The sequence below is a fragment of the Triticum urartu genome, chromosome 6 (assembly GCF_003073215.2).
Source record: "Triticum urartu cultivar G1812 chromosome 6, Tu2.1, whole genome shotgun sequence".
NCBI classification, from domain to species: domain Eukaryota; kingdom Viridiplantae; phylum Streptophyta; class Magnoliopsida; order Poales; family Poaceae; genus Triticum; species Triticum urartu.
Window position 1 is genome coordinate 546,674,028 of NC_053027.1, and position 17,583 is coordinate 546,691,610.

General features: G+C 51.0%; 1 pseudogene; it reads left to right on the forward strand.

The window, feature by feature from the left end:
• Positions 1 to 8,520: 8,520 nt before the first annotated feature.
• Positions 8,521 to 9,381, forward strand: LOC125516976 (annotated as a pseudogene).
• The last annotated feature ends 8,202 nt before the right edge of the window (positions 9,382 to 17,583 follow it).

Below are 17,583 nucleotides of genomic sequence, written 5' to 3' on the forward strand. Positions count from 1 at the left end.
CTCTTTATTTTTTTTGAACTCAATGTTCATATAGAGGGGTGGAACACCCATGTGCCAAAAATCAGCTTCCTCTAATAGCGTGAGCGTTTAAAAAATATCAAATACATAATTTAAGGATTTCAGTAGCTAAAAACTAGTCTAGGAACAATACATGCATAACCATTTAACCTCATACAAAAGTTGTCTCCAATTGCCTACAAGGACCAAATACATGGCATAAACACACAAAGATAAATATTTGTAAGATAGTCTAAGATGAAGAAAGATAGTCTAACACACACAAAAAACCGACAAATCATCAACAATACAACATTGCAGAAAGAAACCGCTACTTTTGGCTGGAGTTGAAGACAGCACCATTGTTGCTCACAAGTAGACGCCGTTGCCGTTGCTCATAGCTCGGGTGGTAAGGGGAAATGAACTGGGGTTGGTTAGGTCTGACCACCTGAGATTGAGAATGAGAGGTGTGTGATATATGGGCCTACCGCTGGGCGAGGGATAGTTTTGGCCCTTGGGATTGGGCTGTTGTTTTCTTTGTTTCAGATTTTGGCACGATGCTACAACGCTACAACCTTTAGCGCCGAAATAGCGTGTTATAGCGCAAGTAGCGTCGTTGCAAGCAAAATTGTTCAAACATAGTGTGCCCCTTCCTAATACGCTATAGCAATGCTATAACATCGAAAGAGCGCGTTGTTTTCTCGTTGGCAACAATCAGTCAACACATCTACTTACTTCCACAACACCACCACAATGCTATCCCCAAACTCACACATTTCCCAGTTACAGAAACCTCAGTGGGGATATGCAATATCACGAGGCCAACTTCGCCAATACACCCAGACCCATACACAACCAACACTGCATCCATAACCCTCCAAATCATTACTACCCACCAGCCCAACCCCCATTCCACCAAATTTACACACCTCCTATGCCAAATCAGAATCACTATCCCCCACCCACACCTATACACCAACCTAAACCTAGAGTTTTGAACAATTGAAACCCTTCTGAACCACACATTAGACCTCCTTTAGTATATCTTCCTATATTTACTTGGAAAATGTTAGGGCTTGGATACAAGATTCTGAGAGCAATTTTGAATTGGCGGGAATTCCAAATGAACAAAAGGTCAAAATAGGCACATGCTCACGTTAGAGGAAGAGCGAAAACATGGCTGAACAGTATTGAGTTTCAATTGTACTTAATGAAAGCAACATTTTTGTAGCTTGTTATGTGAAGGATTTCCTGTACCTGAGATGGATGAAACTATGGAGCAATGCATTCAACTAAAGCAGCAGACAACAGTTAATAGTTAATCAATACATTGATCTCTTTGAAGAATGGATGGCAGTAATGAAAAGGGACCACAATACCTTCCTTAAAATTTAGTTCTCCTAAGATTCTTAAGTGGCCTCGGAGACAACATCAATCATGATACTAAATGACATAAACATGTAATTAATAGTGAGAGCAGCATATTAAGTCGGGGAAGGCTCTGATTACCAACTTGTAACGCCCTCGATGCGGCTATATCTCCCACGTGTCGAAGCACGACTTAGAGGCATAACCGCATTGAAAGCAATGTCGCAAATGAGGTAATCTTCACAACAACCCATGTAATACAATAAGGGAAATAGAGTAACATAGTTGGCTTACACTCGCCACGTCACACAAATAGCATAAATAACACTACATTCATCCAAATACACTCAAGGTCCGACTACGGAACGGAAATGAAGTTAAACCCCAAATGCAACATAGTCCCCGATCGCCCCAACTGGGCACCACTACTGATCATCTGGGAAAGACACATAGTAACGACGAGAGTCTTCGTCGAACTCCCACTTGAGCACGGTCATATCATCTGGAGCGGTATCATCGGTCCCTGCATCTGGTTTTGGAAGTAATCTGTGAGTCACGGGGACTCAGCAATCTCACACCCTCACGATCAAGACTATTTAAGCTTATAGGAACGGTAAAAGTATGATGTGGAGCTGCAGCAAGCGACTAGCATATATGGTGGCTAACATACGCAAATGAGAGCGAGAAGAGAAGGCAAAAGCACAGTCGAACAACTATGATCAAGAAGTGATCCTAGAACAACCTACGTCAATCATTACTCCAACACCGTGTTCACTTCCCGGACTCCGCCGAGAAGAGACCATCACGGTTACACACGCGGTTGGTGCATTTTAATTAAGTTAAGTTTCAGGTTATCTACAACCGGACATTAACAAATTCCCATCTGCCCATAACCGCGGGCACGGCTTTCGAAAGTTCAAATCCCTGCAGGGGAGTCCCAACTTAGCCCATCACAAGCTCTCACGGTCAACGAAGGATATTCCATCTCCCAAGACATTCCGATCAGACTCGGCATCCCGGTTACAAGACATCCTCGACAATGGTAAAACAAGTCTAGCAACACCGCCTGAATGTGCCGACAAATCCCGATAGGAGCTGCACATATCTCGTTCTCAGGGCACACTCAGATGAACACTACGTACAACTAAAACCAGCCCTCAAGTTTCCCCGAGGTGGCGCTGCAAGTGGCTCTATTTTGGACCAACACTCAGAGGGGCACTGGCCCGGGGGGGTTTAATAAAGAGGACCCTTGGGCTCCGGAAACCCAAGGGAAAAAGAGGCTAGATGGAGAATGGTAAAACCAAGGTTGGGCATTGCTGGAGGAGTTTTATTCAAGGCGAACTGTCAAGGGGTTCCCATTATAACCCAACCGTGTAAGGAACGCAAAATCCGGGAACATAACACCGATATGACGGAAACTAGGGCGGCAAGAGTGGAACAAAACACCAGGCATAAGGCCGAGCCTTCCACCCTTTACCAAGTATATAGGTGCATTAAGATAAACAAGATAATATGGTGATATCCTAACAATAAACATGTTCCTACAAGGAACGATCTCCAATCTTCACCTGCAACTAGCAACGCTATAAGAGGGGCTGAGCAAAGCGGTAACATAGCCAAACAATGGTTTGCTAGGACATGGTGGGTTATAGGTTTGACATGGCAATATGTGAGGCATGATAAGAAAGTGGTAGGTATCGTAGCATAGGCATAGCAAAAGAGCGAGCATCTAGCAAGCAAAGATAGAAGTGATTTCGAGGGTATGGTCATCTTGCCTGCAAAGTTCTCAGAGTTGCCTTGATCCTCGTAAGCAAACTCAACGGGCTCCTCGTTCACGTACTCGTCTCCCGGCTCTACCCAAACAAGAACAACAAGAAAAAGGGAACACAATCAACCACGTGCAATGCTCAAGCAACATGATGCAACCATGGTATGATATGCGGGATGTGATATGCGATGCATATGCATGATTTGGAAATGAATGATTGAACCTAGCCTCAACTTGGAAATCCAAGAGTGCCACTGGAAAGAGGAGTTGATTTCAGTTGAAAACGATATAAAGATCACCGGAATCGGATGCACGGTTTGGAAAAGGCAAGCAAAACAAATATGGCATCGGTCTGCGATAATCAGCAAGATGCCATCTAAATGCATCAAGAAAATAAGCTACTGCACTCAAACATGGCAACAAAATACATGGCAGGGATCCACTCATGATGCTTGACAAAAGATGAACACTGAGCTACGGCTAATTCACTCATTAACAGGTTCAAACAAGTATGGCAAAAGTGCAAAAGATTACTGGTTTCAAACTTGGTGAAATTGACAACATGTCAGGAATTTATCATCAGGAAGCAATGTTTAGAGCACGAAAACTACATGCTACAGGAACATATCATGGCAAAGCAAGGCATGGCATGAAGCTACTCAAAGCATACGACAAAAGTCCTTTAGTGACCATGAGCCAAAAGGGATCAGAAAATACAATTGCAAGCATGTGAACATAGCAAAAACATAAACAAATTCAGACTTAGTGAAAAACTGGAGCATGCAAAACAGATATCAAGTAGGCATGTTTACGAGCTCGATATACTCACTACAAAGCATGGCATGATAATCTAAGCATACACCCAGCAAGTAGACATGGCAAGAACAATAACATAGCATGCACGGATCAACAACAACAAGCTTGGCAAAATTGCAAAACATGTTAACAATCTGCCAGGAACATTTTATAGCAAAAGTAGAACTCGATTGACTCAAGCTAGGGTGATCCATAATTTCAAACAAAGACATGGATGGATAGAGCACAACATTATCTACAAACATCCTTACTGATCATGCTCAAAAGAGGCACAGATCACTAGGAAACAACATGAACATATGGCATAAAAATAATGACAGGGCAAGGACTTAGTGAAATTCTAAGTCCCTGAAATCAGTACCATTGAGTAAGCTACTTTGCATGATTGTGCTAGTCACCACAAAGATCACAAAAATACATGGCATACACCCCTGTAAAGATGGCATGGCATACATCAAAACTCATGTAGAGCTCAGGATCATAGCATGCACACATTAATCATGGCAAAAATGACAAAAGTGCATTTGCTGAAACAGATCTGAAACAATTCTCACATAGCCCTCTTCCAACAGCATTTCGGGCATCAAGATGAGCTCAAATAAAAATGGTGCAATGAGATGAAATGATGTACTCGTTGAGACGAACATTTTGGTATGCTACACGCACGAATCGGAGCTACGATGAGGAAGTTATGGCATGTCAAAGTATGCATAAAAACTAGGGTTAGGGACAAAAAAGTCAACCCCGAGATTTCGGATCTGAGATCCAGATCGGGCCGGCACTGTAGCAGTTCGTAGATCGAGGATGAACGGAGGGGATCACCGGAGTTCGTCGCGGGACGTCGCCGGACTTGGAGAAGGAGCTCGCCGGGGTCGCCGGGGCCGGCGAGGGGCGCCGCGGAGGTGGCCCGCGAGATGGCGGCGAGGCGCCTCGGCAGGTGAGCAGCTCCGGCCAGCGCGGGTGGCGGCGCGGCGGAGGGAGAGGTGGCGCGGCGAGGAGCGGAGTCGGGCGCTAGCGGGCTTGAGGCAGCGAGGCAGATGGGCTCGGGGGGGGGGGGGGGGGGGGGGGGGGGGGGGGGGGGGGTTGCGGGCTTCCCGGGCTTCGGCGGCGGCGGGCAGGCCGGGACACGTGGAGAGGCATGACTGTGGCGAGGCGGCGGCGGACGTTGTCCGGCCGTCCGGATTTTGTCCGGCGACGCAGAGGACGAAAGAGACTAGGGTTAGGGTAGGAGAAGACCCGGAAATTTCGGAGGAGGGGCTATTTATAGAGGTAGAGGGAGCTAGGAAGCTCCAAATGAGGTGCGGTTTGCGGCTACGTGATCGTGATCGAATGCTCTAGATGATAGAGGAGGTTTAGGTGGGTTTTTCTCCACTTTGAAGGGGTGTTGGGTTGCAACACACACGAGGCCTTTTCGGTCTCTCGGTTAACCGTTGGAGTATCAAACGAAGTCCAAATGGTACAAAACTTGACAGGCGGTCTACCGGTAATAAACCAAGGGCGCTTGGCAAGTATCGGTCCAATCCGAAAAACATTTAACACCCACACACGAAAAGAGGTAGAAAGGACCACCGGAGGACATAGGAGCGCCAGAATGCAAAACGGACAACGGGGAAAATGCTCGGATGCCTAAGACGAACACTTATGCAAATGCAATGCACATGATGACATGATATGAGATGCATGACAAAGACAAAACACACGGAGACGAAAACCCGACAACGAGGAAATAACATAACTTAGTGCCGGAAACGGCAAGAGTTGGAAAACAAATAAGGTAGGTTACATCCGGGGTGTTACATTGACGAGCTCTGTGTCGTCGTCCTCCTCGGCGCCGGCTTGACGATGTTGACGGCGGGTGGCATCATGGCGAGCTCGACGTCTTGGTCCTTGGCGGTGTCGGCTATACGATGTCGACAACGGGCCTAGCGACGAGCTCCGAATCATCGTCCTCCATAGCACCGGTTTGACGACATCAATGGTGGGTCGTGTCACGGTGGGCTCCGTGTCTTCTCCCTCCATGGCACCGGCTTGATGAAGTGGACGAAGAGCGTGACAACGAGCTCCGAGTCCATCCGGCGCGATGAAACAGACAATAGGTTGCGTGATGGCGAGCTTCGCGTCATCGTATTTCGCAGCGTCGGTGTGGCGAGGTGAACGGTAGATATATCATGGCGGTGATCTCCGCGCCTCCATCTTCATCGCCGTCCTGCACGCCGAAGTGGAAGGTGGGCTGCGTGCTGGCAAAGTGGCAATTAAGCTATGTGTCGCCGAAGTGTCCAGTGCGAGGCATACGTTGTGACCACGAGCTTCACGTCTCCGCCTTCATCGGCGTCCGGCATGACAAAGTGGACGGCGAACGTCATGACCGCGAGATCCGCGTCTCCATCATCAGCGGCTTGGTGAAGTGGATGGCGGGCGGCGTCATTGTGGCATCTTGGTGAAATTCACGCCTCCATCTTCAATGGCGTAGGCTCGATGAAGTGGACGGCGGGCAGCATCTCGGCGAGCTCCACATCCTCGTCATCGGCGGTGTCCGGTGTGGCGAAGTGTTCATCGGGTGGCATCATGGCCCCGAGCTCCACATCCTCGTCCTCGGCGCCTTCTGACGTGGCGAAGTGTTCAGCTCGATCGAGGTTGATGTTGGTGGGGTCGTCGTCGTGCGTGAAGCAACTCCGGCATAGCCATGCATGGGCTGGGTGTCGTCGACGAGCGTGATGGTGTGTCTTCATTGGTGAGCTCCGTCCAGCCATCATCGTCATTCACGGCATCGTTTGGTCTGATCGACATCGATTAGGACGCGGCATTACCATTAGAAAAGGTGTGCTTCATCTCCATGGTGCCTCGTGGACCGCTGCTCCTCATTGCTCCCGCTCCTTGTATGTCCTCTTCTTCTCCTCCTTGCTCGGGCCTAGGAGTTGATGGACGTGTTTGCCTTAGACTGAGTCGCCGCCGCCGCCGGCCCCGGCCAGATGCTCTGATGTCTTGTCGAGACTTGCGTCTCGTCGGCCTTCGGGTGTTTCTCCCGGAAACTCTTTTTGCGCGAGCGGCATGTATCGGTACATATCTGACCACTCGTTTTTTCTGTGATTCGTGCTAGCTATGGCTCACACATATGTATTATTTTTATTGATTTCTCAGTTGCTGCAGGTATTTCTATTTAGTCTATCAGTTTGTTGGGCTCCATAGTACTACTCTTTGTCATGGAGGTGAGGATGGGGGATCGACTCATTGGCTGGGCAGCTAAGGTTGTTGCCAGCCCACCTGAGTTCAAGTCCCGGCTTGGACGTGTGGTGCTCGTGGAGTTTCTCCTATAACAAAATGCCAACGAGGGTTAGCCCTTGGGTTGGTCTCATTTTTTGTCACTGAGGTGCGTCAGCGACAACACTGCTCTCTCTCTCCCAAACAAATTCATATTGACCGTCTTCTTTCTTCGCTCGCTCGCCTCGCCGGAACTTGAAAAATACTAGTTTATATCCAGTAAGGTATAGTGACACCTGCAAATGTCATCGCCAATACATACAAGGCTTTGAAGACCGCAATAGTCACTCTCCACGAACAATGAGATCTAATAATCGTTAAAGAAACATCGGTTTGGGGCATAAACTCACGCAATGCAAGCTTGCAGTCCTTCACTGTCAATCTAGAGGATTGTAGAAACTGGACTCTGCCGCAGAACAAAAGGAATGAAAAGAGATCAAAGTCGCCGCATCAATAACCATCCAACTATGACTCTTGATAGACATACCAACTGTCGTGATCCAAAGAGAACCACAGCTCTCGCGACACCTCTCATAACATGCCCTCCATTGACGTCGAATTGGATGTCATCGAGGTAGCGAGAGGCCAGAACGACCTTATTCCAACATGACATCACCGCCGCCACCTCACCATTGCCGCTATGGAAACAATAGTTGAAGGAAAACATGATCTAAAAAGCAACAAAGAGGACAGGTCCACACTCCTCTAGCCACCCATGCAGCCGCCACATTGAATAGAGGAGGGGGAGTGACATGGTGGTGTGTTAGGAACCTAGGCGCCACATGTTTATTAGTGCCACACTTTCTAACAGCATGTTGCCAGCTACACAGTGTTCGCGTGATACATAAGCCGACCGATAAATCTGGCCCCACATAGTATTGTGAACCGTCATCCCAGAAGTAGTAAAACCATAAATTTATTTTTAAATGAATATATAAATTTTTGAATGAGTAAATACACTTTTAGATATGCAACAATATGAAACGGCAACAAGCATTGTGACTGCCTGTCATGAATAACTCTATCATGCGACTCCCCCTTTGGATGTCTATATCAAGAGACTATTCTGTAATCCAAAGGATGGGGAGGTTCCCAGAAGGCCAAGAGTGGTAGCCGGCTCGAAGTACTCTGAGAGTGTCATAAGAGCATCTCCAGCCGTTGAGCCCCCCAGGAGGCATTTTTTTCGCCTCTTGAGGGGCTGCCAGCGAGAATTTTGACCTCGGGGGCAAATTTGTCCACTCGTTGCACCCCCCAGGAACAGTGTTGGCGAGAAGCTGGCCCCGACGCATGAATATGTCGGGGACGCGCGCGCCATGGTGGCCACCCCCGTCGACGTGAAGGACGAGCGGGTGCCCGGTGTTGAGCCATCGTCTAGCCAGACGGGAGCGCCGGCGAGGAGCCCGGTGTTGAGCCATCGTCCAGCCAGACGGGAGCGCCGGCGAGGAGCCCGGTGTTGAGCCATCGTCCAGCCAGACGGGAGCGCTAGCCCACGACTAGTGCGCAACGCGTGCGCAACAACAGAGCCGACCTGCCGCCCCAGCTCACGCTCTCTCCCGGACCATGATGGCGCCCTCCTCCTCCACCTCCACCACGGCGTCTGCGGCGGCCGCGGACGAGAGGGGCCGCAAGAGCGGAGTCGGTGGAGAGGACGCCCAAGTGGCGGACGCGGCGGGAGCACGAGATCTACTGCACCAAGATGCTCGACGCGCTGCGCCTTGTGCGCGCCGCGGGTGGCGTCCCCTCCCCAGCGTGCCAAGTGCACGACACGACCGACCACGCGCTCACCGTCGCCACGGCCGCTCCTGCTAGAGCCGCGCCATCCTCGCCTCTCGCCGCGTGCACCGCGTGCACCGAGTGCGCCTCCACTCTCCGGTCCCGACACTGGCGCCTGCTCTGCCACGGCGTGCCTCGCTGGGCACATCCTCCTCCGGCTCGACCTCAGCACAGGCACCGGCGCTGGCGAGAAGGTGAAGGCGCTGGGCAGGCTGGTGCCGGGTTGCAGGAAGCTGTCGTTCCCGGCGCTCCTGTCGGAGGAGTCCGACTACATCGCCGCACTGGAGATGCAGGTGGGCGTCGGGGACGGCGGCGTCGATGAGGACTGGACGCGCCACAGCGGCTGCGGAGGAGGGCTAGCTAGAGAGGAGGCACGCGCGGCGACGGGAAGAGAAAAGTGAGGAGAGAGACGAAAAGGTGGGGGATAGAGAAGATATCTCACTGTAGGTGGGGCAACGCCTACAAAACGGCGAAATTAGCCCCCCTAGGTGCCCCCAGCTTCCTTGGTTTGGGTTGGGGTTGCCGGCGCCAGTTTTTGCTTTATCCGGTGAAAAAGGAGAGTTTGGGGCACGAGTGGGAAGATTTTTGTCTGCCGGGGCGAGAAAAAGGGCCGGGGGGGGGGGCTTCGTGGGGGCGGCTGGAGATGCTCTAAGGGTCATGACTATGGTGTTAATTATAATTTTGATAAATGTTGCCAAGTAAAAAAATGGGGGTCTTCTATGTTGCTCGGGATCAGGATGTGCTGCCGTGGCGAAGTCGTTAAGGTTAAGATTGCAAGGGATCACAATATATCCTTTATCTCCATGTGCGAAAGGTATGTCGATCGGATTGTGCAAAAAAAAACTCACTTGACTAAGGGTGTGTTCATTGTTAGCCCAAAACTACGGACTAGCTAGTGCCAGACTAAGGAAAGGGCAGAATATCTAGACGAGGAACACTAGCACGAACACTACCAAAAACACACACTCACGTACTAGTGAGGAGACATGGTGGTGTACTACTTGTAACACCCCGGATGTAACTTTCCCAATTTGTACTCCAACTCTTGCCGATTCCGGCCTTAAGTTATTTTATTTTCTCGGGTTCGGGTCTTTGTCTCCGTGTGTTATTTTCGTTGTCATGCATCTCATATCATGTCATCATGTGCATTGCATTTGCATACGTGTTCATCTCATGCATTCAAGCTTTTTCCCCGTTGTCCGTTTTGCATTCCGGCGCTTCGTTTCTTCACCGGTGGTCATTTCTAGCTTTATTTCGTGTGTGGGGATTAAACATTTCCGGATTGGACCGAGACTTGCCAAGCGGCCTTGATTTACTACCGGTAGACCGCCTGTCAAGTTTCGTATCATTTGGACTTCGTTTGATACTCTAACGGTTAACCGAGGGACCGAAAAGGCCTCGTGTGTGTTGCAGTCCAACACCCCTCCAAGTTGGCCCAAAACCTACCAAAACCCTCTCCATCATCTAGAGCGTTTGATCACGATCGCGTGGCCGAAAACCGCACCTCATTTGGACTCTCCTAGCTCCCTCTACCTCTATATATAGTCCACAGTCTAAAAATTCGCGGTACCACTCTTTCCCTAACCCTAGATCCGTCTTCTGTCGCGCCGGACACGTCCGAGCTTCCCCGGACAAATCGCCGCCGCCAACCGGGGCGTGCCACGTGGCGTGGGCGCCCCACATCACCGCCGAACTCCACGCGAGCCCGCTCGGCCCGTGGCCGGCCCCCGCGGCCCGGGATCCGCCGCCGCCGCCCGGGTCGTCCTCCTCCCCGCCCGATCCGCCTCTTCGCCGCCCCGCTCCACCGGGTCTTCTCCGACGCCGGAGTTACCTCGCCGCGGCCATCGCCCGGCCGCCGTCGCCTTCCGGTGGATCCACGCCGGCGTCACCTCGCCGTCCGCCCCCTCGCCGCACTGTCCTCGTCGCCGGCAGGTACTCCGGCGACCGGATCCGACCGGATCCGCCTCCTCCGACCTCCCCGGCGCCGCCCCGCGCCCTCCTCTGGCGAAACTCCGGCCGGCCGTCCTCGGTTCGCGTGCCGATCCAGATCTGGGACGAACCCTAGGGGTTGACCTCTCAATTTTTTTCCTAAGTCTGCAGTTCAAGTGCTCATATTCATCATGTCATAACTCCGCATCCGTAACTCTAATTTGGACATATAGCATATCAAAATGTTCGTCTCAGAGAGTACATCATTTCATTCCATTGCATCATTTTTATTTGAGTTCATCTTGATGCCCGAAATGCTGTTATAAGAGGGCTACTTGAGATAATTGTCAGATCTGCTACTCCATTTGCATATTTGTCATTTTTGCCATGATTATTGTGTGCATGATATGCCCCTGAGTTCTACATATGTGTTGTTAAGGGTTTTGTCATCTTTCCAGAGGTGCAACCCATGTATTTTTGTGATGTGTGTGGTGACTAGCACAAGCTTGCAAAGTGGTGCACTTGGTAATTATGTTTTCAGGGACTTAGCATTTCCACCAAGTCCTTGAGCTATTTAGTTCATGTTGTCATATGTTCATGTTGTTTCCTAGTGATCCATGCCTCTTTTGAGGATGATCAGTAAGGATGTTTTGTTAACCTTGTAGTGCTCTATCCATCCATCTCTTTGTTTGCAATTATGGAGCACCCTAGCTTGAGTCAATCGAGCTCTACTTTTGCTACTTTGTGAATCTGGGCAGATTGTCAACTTGTTTGCAATTTTGCCGATGATGTTATAGTTGATCCGTGCATGCTATGATATTGTTCTTGCTATGTCTAGCTTGCATTTTGTGTGTTCTTGATATATGTATGCTTAGTTTTTCATGACTTGCACCGTAGTGAGTGCATCGAGCTCGTGAACATGCCTACTTGAGTTATGTTTCAGCATGTGCCAGTTTTCAGACAGTTTTCACTAAGTCTGAAAACTGATTATGCTTTTGCTATGTTCACATGCTTGTTAATATATTTTCTGATCCCTTTTGGCTCAAGGTCACTAAGGGACGTTTGTTAAGCTTTTTGAGTAGCTCCATGCCATGCTTTACTTTGCCATGTTCAGGTCTTGTAGCATGTAGTTTTGTTGCTTCGAAGAGTGCTACTTGGTCTGAAATTTCAGACAAGTGTTAATTTCACTAAGTCTGAGATCTGTTTACCATATGCATTTTTGCCATGCCTGTTTGAACCTGTTAATGGATGAATTGGCCGTAGCTTAGTGCTAGACTTTTGTTAAGCATCTTGAGTGCATCCCTGCCATGTATTTTGTTGCCATGTTTGGGTGCTGTAGCTTGTTCATCTCATTGCATTTAGATGGCTACTTGCTGTAAATCGCAGACCGGTGTCATATTTGTTCTGCTTGCCATTTCCAACCGTAACTTCGATTCCGGCGTTCTTTATATCGTTTTCAAGCGATTTCATCTCATCTTTCCAGTGGCACACTTGGATTTCCAAGTTGAGGCCAGGTTCGTCATTTCCTGTCACATCTTGCATATGCCTCACGCATTGCATCCCGCATAGCATACCATGTTTGCATCCTCTTGTTTGATCCTTGCACGTGGTTGATTGTGTTCTTGTTGCTTGTTTGTCTTGTTTGGGTAGAGCCGGGAGACGAGTTCGCTAACGAGGAGCCCGTTGAGTTTGCTTTCGAGGATCCAGTCAACTCTGACAACTGTGCAGGCAAGATGATCATACCCTCGAAATCACTACTATCTTTGCTATGCTAGATTGCTCGCTTTTTTGCTATGCCAATGCTACGATGCCTACCATTTGCTTTCAAGCCTCCCAAATTGCCATGTCAAACCTCTAACCCACCATGCCCTAGCAAACCGTTGATTGGCTATGTTACCGCTTTGCTCAGCCCCTCTTATAGCGTTGCTAGTTGCAGGTGAAGATTGGAGGCCGTTCCTTGTTGGAACATTTATTTACTTGTTGGGATATCATTATATTATCTTGTTATCTTAATGCATCTATATACTTGGTAAAGTGTGGAAGGCTCGGCCTCTCGCCTAGTGTTTTGTTCCACTCTTGTCGCCCTAATTTCCGTCATATCGGTGTTATGTTCCCGATTTTGCGTTCCTTACGCGGTTGGGTTATAATGGGAACCCCTTGATAGTTCGCCTTGATTAAAGTTTTTCCAGCAATGCCCAACCTTGGTTTTACCATTTTCCACCTAGCCTCTTTTTCCCTTGGGTTTCCGGAGCCCGAGGGTCATCTTATTTTAACCCCCCCGGGCCAGTGCTCCTCTGAGTGTTGGTCCAAACTGTCAGCCGCCGGTGGCTACCAGGGGCAACTCTGGGCTGGCCTACCGGAAGTTTAGACAATCTGAGTGTGCCCTGAGAAAGAGATATGTGCAGCTCCTATCGGGATTTGTCGGCACATTCGGGCGGTGTTGCTGGTCTAGTTTTAACCTGCCGAAATGTCTTGAAGAACCGAGGTACCGAGTCTGATCAGAACGTCTCAGGAGGAGGTCTATTCCTTCGTTGACCGTGAGAGCTTGTCATGGGCTAAGTTGGGACTCCCCTGCAGGGATTTGAACTTTCGAAAGCCGTGCCCGCGGTTATGGGCAGATGGGAATTTGTTAATGTCCGGTTGTAGATAACTTGAACCTTAACTTAAGTAAAATGAATCAACTGAGTGTGTTACCGTGATGGCCTCTTCTCGGCGGAGTCCAGGAAGTGGACACGGTGTTGGAGTAATGTATGCGCAGGTTGTCCTCTAGTTTCTCGCTCGCGCTTTGCCTTCTCTTCTCGCTCTCTTTTGCGAATAGGATAGCCACCATATATTCTAGTCGCTTGCTGCAGCTCCACATATTTACCTTGCCATTCCTATTAAGCTTAAATAGTCTTGATCGCGAGGGTGCGAGATTGCTGAGTCCCTGTGGCTCACAGATTACTATTACACCAGATGCAGGGCCTGATGATTCCGCTCCAGGTGACGCGCTCGAGCTCAAGTGGGAGTTCGACGAGGACTCTCAACGTTACTATGTTTTCCTTTCCTGATGATCAGTAGTGGTGCCCAGTTGGGGGTGATCGGGACCGTGTCGCATGTTGGGTTATCTTTTATTTTGGCGCCGTAGTCGGGCCATGAGTGTTTGGATGATGTAATGTTATTTATGTACTTGATTGACGTGGCGAGTGTAAGCCAACTATGTTATCCCTTTTTTATTATCTATATTACATGGGATGTTTCTGATGATTGCCTGACTTGCGACATATGCCTTCAATGCGATTATACCTCTAAGTCGTGCCTCGACACGTGGGAGATATGGTCGCATCGAGGGTGTTACACTACTAGTGGAAGCTGAATGATTTTGCTTCTGAATTTTGGCCTATTTACAAGTGAAGGAGCCGGGTCCTTTTATAGGCCCGGGACGTGCACAGCACACACACGCACTAGAAATTAAGTGGCTACTACTAGGAAACTACACATACTTACCACACGAAGACTTCCGGTCAAGTCTCTTCCATTCAAGTCTCTTGCACCGGCTAAGGAAACTGACTAGGAAATTGCTAGGTAACTACCTAGTCCTTGTACGCCAAGGAAGTTGTTGGTGCTGCATGCAATCAACCGAAGACCAAGGTTGACTCAACAATCTCCCCCTCAACCTTGTCGAAGGAGCTTGATGTCCATGATCTCGACTTTGTCGCGGAGTTCCTGGAACCGGACGCGACCAAGTGACTTGGTCAGGATGTCCTCCTTCTGCTCACCAGTCCTGAGGAACTCCACAATCACCGTGCCTTTCTCGACACAGTCACGTATGAAGTGATAGCGGAGATCGATGTGCTTGCTGCGGTCATGAAGCACTGGATTCTTGCAGAGGGAAATCGCCGACTTGTTGTCGACGAAGATGAGCGCAGGGGCGGTGTCCTGATTCAGCATCTCGCTGAGAAGGTGAGCAAACCAAATGCCTTGAGAGGCCGATGTAACTGCCGCGATGTACTCCGCCTCGCACGAAGATGCGGCGACAACCTTCTGCCTCACCGATTGCCAGCTGACTGGACTATTCCCGAGAAGGAACAATATGCCCGAGGTGCTCTTCCGAGAGTCCACGTCACCAGCATGGTCGGAGTCGCTGTACCCTTCCAAGCTCTCATCGTCGCCACGGCGATACACGCATCCATGCGTGAGCGTACCCGCGATGTACCAGAGCAAGTGCTTGACGGCAGTGAGGCGATCGCTTGCCGGGGCTTCCATGAACCTACTCAGGTATCCGACAACGAACGTGATGTCTAGTCGGGTGTGCACGAGATACGTGAGGCTCACGATGATGCTGCGGTAGAGCGTAGCATCCACCGCCTTCTCGGAGCTATCCTTGCTGAGCTTCAGTCGTGCCTCCATTGGAGCATGCACAGCATAGCAGTCCTTCATGCCTGCTCGCTCGAGCATCTTGGTGGCGTAGGCTGTCTGCGTGATCATGATGCGACCACCCTCCTGATTTACCTCTAGACCGAGGTAGTACTGGAGCAGCCCAAGGTCGCTCATGCTGAAGAGACAATGCATCTCTCCCTTGAAGTGTTGAACCTCTTCAGGCTCTACACCGGCGATGACCAGGTCATCGACGTAGATGCCGATGATGAGCAGCGTGTTCGCGATGCCACGCGAGTACACGCCATGCTCAGAAGCGCTGCGTGAGAACCCAAGAGATGCGAGGCTTGCATCGAGCTTGGCGTTCCACACCCTTGGGGCTTGCCGGAGACCATACATGGCCTTGTCTAGCCTGTACACGCCCTGCTCGTGGTTCTTGGCAACGAACCCTGGTGGCTGGGAGACGTACACCTCCTCGTTAAGGTCGCCATTGAGAAACGCCGACTTGACGTCCATGTGGTGTACCTCCCAACCGCGGTGAGCAGCCACTGCAAGGATGAGCCACAAGGACTCCAGCCTTGCCACCGGAGCGAAGACTTCCTCGAAGTCCACTCCCTCACGCTGCACGTACCCCTTTGCGACGAGGCGCGCCTTGTGCTTCACAATGGCGCCGTGCTCGTCCTTCTTCACCTTGAACACCCACTTGAGCCCAATGGCTCAGTGCCCAGCAGGCAGTGTGGTGAGTGTCCAAGTGGCGTTGTTGTTGATCGACGCCAGCTCGTTCAGCATCGCATGGCGCCAGCAATCCTCTTTCTCAACCTCCGCGAATGTGGTCGGCTCCTCGCCGGCCATCAGATGCAAGACGTCATCGTCATCAATGTCCTCTTCCTCGGGTTGTTGCGGTGTTGCCGCAGCCTCGCCGAGGAGATCCCCCATGCGCCGAAACCTATGGGGGGTGCCAACGCTGTCGTCGGCATCAAACAGCTCCGACCTTGCTGTTGGCGGGGTCGCGAACAGTCTCCCGGGAACCACCTTGATTGACGTCGGGGTGTCTGGGGACACCATACCCAGGGACGGTGTTCTCAGGGTTGTGGTTCCCGGATCCACACCTCCCGGGCTTCCCGGCGTTGCTTCCCCGGGTTGTAGAGTACATCAGGTACTCTACGGTGAAGGAGCTGCTTGCCGGGGACTCCCCCGATGTCTCCCAAGTCCATCTCGCATCTTCATCAAAGATGACGTCGCGCGAGACATGCACATGCTTTGAGATGGGGTTGTACATCTTGTACGCCTTAGAGCCCGTCTCATAGCCCATGAACACCATCGGGGTGCTCCTGTCGTCGAGCTTCTTTAGCTGTGGGCGCGTCATCTTGACGTGCCCGACGCACCCAAAGGTGCGAAGGAAGCGTACATCGGGCTTCCTCCAACACCACGCCTCGTAAGGCGTCTTGCCGCCGACGCTCCTTGTGAAGGAGCGGTTGAGGATGAAGACGGCCGTGAGTACGGCCTCCCCTCAATACGTGCTCGGCACCTGCTTTGCCTTGAGCATGCAGCGTGCCATTCCGAGTACCGTCTGGTTCCTCCGCTCGACGACGCCGTTCTGCTGCGTCGAGTAAGGGGTTGTGAGGTGAAGCTGCACCCATTTCTCGGCGCAGTGCTTGTAGAACGTGGCCGATATGAACTCGCCGCCACGGTCCGTGCGCAGCACGTGCAGCTTGTGGCCGCACTCGACCTCTGCTGCCGCTTGCTGCTTGACGATGGCTCACTCTGCCTCGTCCTTGGAGGCGAGGAGCAGCACCCACATGAACCTGTTGTAGTCGTCGACGAGCAGCAGGATGTAGCGACGCCCTCCTGGCGTTGCCGGGGTGATTGGGCCACAGAGGTCCCCATGAACCAGCTCCAGGGGTTTCTGCGCCCGATAGCGTGCCTTTTCGGGGGAGGGTAGGCGAAGCTGCTTCCCGGCAAGACAAGCATCGCACAGCTTGTCGGCGTTCTCGATGTGAGGTAGCCTACGAACGAGGTTGCCTCACGCCATCTTCTGCAACCCGTCAAAGTGCTGGTGTCCTAGCCGGGCATGCCAACGTCACGCGTCGGAGACATGGCCCACGGCAAGGTACACAGGATGCACGGGTCGAAAGAAGAGCTTGTAGAGGCGGTTTGCTGAGCGGGTTACCTCGATGAGCAGTCTCTTCTGCTGGCCGCCCACGGTGAGAACACCGCGGCGGATGCCGATGTCGAACCAGCCCTTGTCGAGCTGTCCGACACTCACAACGCTGCTCTTGAGCGCCGGGATGAAGTAGACGTCCGTAAACGCCCTGTGA